The following is a 3730-nucleotide window of genomic DNA, read 5'->3' on the forward strand; positions in this document are numbered from 1 at the left end:
CATTTCCGTTAAATATATATATTTAAATAATAAAATGATTTGATTGATGAAATAAAAATATTGATAATCAAAGTAAAATAAGATAATAATTAAGTGATCACTTAGTTTACTCTAAATTTCCAATATAGTAATTACAGATTCTTGTGGTCCTTGACGCGCACCCACGACACGGACTCCATTGATTAAGTATTAGTCTTTTACAGGCTTTACACCTCAGTCAACAATCCTCAAGCAACTCAGCTTGACTCAGCAGTTCATCTCCTTTCTCCTTTCTCCTTCTCCTTTCTCCTTTCTCCTTTCACCTAAAGCAGCTGCCCTCTCTTGGTCTATCGACGATCAAGCCATCCACTACTATCTACCATGGCCACCGGACCCAGCCCTCACATCTTGGTGTTCCCATACCCTGCTCAAGGCCACATGCTTGCCCTTCTAGACCTCACCCACCACTTGCTCCCGAGGCCTAACCATCAGCATTTTAGTCACCCCTAAAACCTCTCTTCCCTCTCCCTCTCCTCTCCTCTCACCCTTCTTCCATCATCCCTCTCGTTCTCCTTTCCCTTCTCATCCTCTCATCCCACCGGGTGTCGAACATGTTAAAGACCTTGGCAACACTGGAAACTTCCCCATCATGGCTGCTTTAGGCAAACTTCATGACCCTTTACTCAACTGGTTCGATTCTCACTCTAACCCTCCTGTTGCTATCATATCCGATTTCTTCCTTGGTTGGACTCAACCCTTGCGACCCGCTTACAGATCCCCATAATCGCTTTCTTCTCCATCTCTACTTTGCTGGTCTCCATCTTTGATTATCTTTGGAACAATGTTGAAAAAGTGAAGTCTTTGAGTGAAGTTGAGTTTGGTCATCTCCCCGGTCACCAATCTTCAAGCAGGAACATTTGCCATCCTTGTTCAAGCTCTATAACGATCGGATCCGGACTCAGAGTTTGTGAAAGATGGATGTATTGCAAATACGAAGAGTTGGGGTTATGTTTTGAATTCCTTGATGGTTTGGAAGCCGAGAATGTTCAATATTTGAAGACACATGTAGTCATGATCGTGTTTTCACCGTCGGACCATTGAGTTGACAGGCCTTGAAGTACAGGCCGGAGCAATTCTGGTTCTGAACAAAATAATCAGGTCTTGACTTGGCTCGATCAATGCCCTGATGGTTTCGGTTGTTTATGTTTGCTTGGGAGTCAGAAGCTATTGAGAAATGACCAAATGGAAGCCTTGGCTAACGGGCTTGAAAGAGTGGCACACGTTTTATCTGGGTGGTGAAACTGGGTACAATCCGACAACAGGAAGAAGGGTATGGAGTTGTTCCCAATGGATTCGAGGATCGGATTGCTGGTCAGGGGTTGGTGATAAAAGGGTGGGCACCCCAAGTATTGATACTGAATCACAAAGCGGTGGGTGGATTTCTGAGCCATTGTGGGTGGAACTCGGTTTCGGAAGCAATAGTGGGTGGAGTCATGCTATTGGCTTGGCCTATGGAAGCTGATCAGTATGTGAACACTAGACTCTTGGTGGATGATATCGGCGTGGGTGTTAGGGTATGCGGGGTGCAGACTCGGTTCCCGACTCTGATGAACTAGGCCAAGCCATAGCAGGCGATGGCTAAGGACGGAGGAATGAAGGTGAAGGCGAAGGATCTGAAAGAGAAGGCTCAGGAAGCAGCGAGTCATGGGGGCAGCTCCATGAAAGATTTGGATAGACTTGTGGAAGAATTGCGACAACTTGGTGGATCATAAATACTACTGTTTTATTGGGACGTCCACAGATGCACTGCTTGAACAAACAGAAAAAACCATCATTAAGAACATAAACTGAAGCAGGTATGCTTTAAAATGTGATAAATTAGACATGAGAAGAGTGCTAGATTCTGCATGAAAATCAGACAGGAATGCAAAATAATATACTGTCTTCCCTTGTGCAATTATATCAGAAGAGATGCTCAATTTTCTTGATGCAACATTATTATCCAATAGATTACATGTATGCATGCGAACCTGCATATCTATACTAATACATGTACATGCATATATTCTTTCGAAGGATATCTGATCCAGCAAAACTTTTCAAAACTCACAAACCTCTACTCCCAATCTACATATGGTGATGAGATATTCAAGCTTCCAAACCCATTAAGACATTACCTTCAAACATTGAATGAACCAGCAATCTTAAGATGATGAATAACAGAGCTCATCCCATACCATAGGGCCACTATAAAGCTAATGTGATCAAAACATGCATTCAAATATTTAGAATTAACCTTATTTTTCTCTATTTTCCAAATAATTTCAGACTTAATCAAAACCTCCTTGTTTCATTTAGAAAGAAAAGACTCGGTTAACACAATTTTTGTTTATTCAGAAACTACCATTATGAATAAAATTAGAGCATAGCTAAAGGGCAGAAAAGCACACTTAAAATTATAAAAACTTGAAACGAATCGAATACTCTTTGCAATATGAACAGCCTATCAAGTTGTTGGCAGCTGCAAAAGCTAATTGTTCTTGAACACTTGTAATGGAATTTTGTTGTTGCAGGCTTGCAAATATAGATTACTTTCCAAGCACCAGTCATCCTGTAACTGTAAGTCATCTAATTAAATGTAGTACAAATAGTTTCAATCCAGAATTAAATGAGAAAAAGATCGATTTGCAACATCCAAAAAACCGAAATTTCAATATCTTGAATCAATTGTATTTAATGAAAACAACAGAAGGCCGAAGCTCATTCACTTCAATCTCTTGCAAACGAACTATGTTGCTTCGACTTTCCATTTCTTTTCATTTCTATAGAAGAATATGTGTTTAACACCCATGTTCAACATATTTGGACATGGGACGGAGAGATACGAATCAAATACATGAATAAACCTAAAAAAATAATTGAACACACCTGCATCCAGAGTCAGTAACATAGGGGCATCTCGAGTCTAAGTAACACAGGGAACGAAACTGCAGCTTGTGGCATGGATTGCCTTCAGAAGTCATTTATGACTAGAATAAGTTCACTTGCTCTAAGTAGTTCCAAATCTTTTGATTTTTATTACATACATCCGACATGATATCAGCATGCCTCAAGTTGTATGAGAGACTATTAAATCAAAGGTCATATGAAGAAAGAGATTCATGGTCCTTCATCTTTGCAAGAACATATAGAATAGCATCATGAGCCATCTCAAATCTCAAATAAAAACTTTTTAACTGAAAAGCATTTGTGTAATCAGCATTTACGAAGTCATCTGATTATAACATAATTGCACTCAGATGCAAAAGCACCAACAATTGCAGCCACTAAGTACATATATCACCGATACAAACAATGCCATGAAATGCATGACAAATTTTCTATGAATAGAAACCAAATTAACATTAAAAAGGAGAGAGATTCGAACGAGAAAGGAATAATCAATTCAACACTCAAAACTAGAATCACTACCTTCCAACATTAGGGTATGCTCCCAACGAAAAATATCTCCTAAATGCCAGGACCTACAAATATTCATCGTGAAATCAAAGAATATCAATGTTAAATCAGGGCTTCAAAATTTTCAAACAATTTATAATTTTATCACCCTGTAACTGTTCCAAATCCGTTCCTAAAGTAACTTTACAACCCAATCTTTAAACCCAGAAAGCATCCCGAAATCAGTGTCTTTAGGAGGGCGGAAAAGAGAGGATTCTTCATTGGAAAAGAAGACCGAATGACGAATGTGAGG

General features: G+C 39.5%; 1 pseudogene; it reads left to right on the forward strand.

The window, feature by feature from the left end:
• Positions 1 to 224: 224 nt before the first annotated feature.
• Positions 225 to 1981, forward strand: LOC120203299 (annotated as a pseudogene).
• The last annotated feature ends 1749 nt before the right edge of the window (positions 1982 to 3730 follow it).

The sequence above is a fragment of the Hibiscus syriacus genome, unplaced genomic scaffold (assembly GCF_006381635.1).
Source record: "Hibiscus syriacus cultivar Baekdansim isolate YM2019G1 unplaced genomic scaffold, ASM638163v2 tig00000340_pilon, whole genome shotgun sequence".
Lineage (NCBI taxonomy): Eukaryota > Viridiplantae > Streptophyta > Magnoliopsida > Malvales > Malvaceae > Hibiscus > Hibiscus syriacus.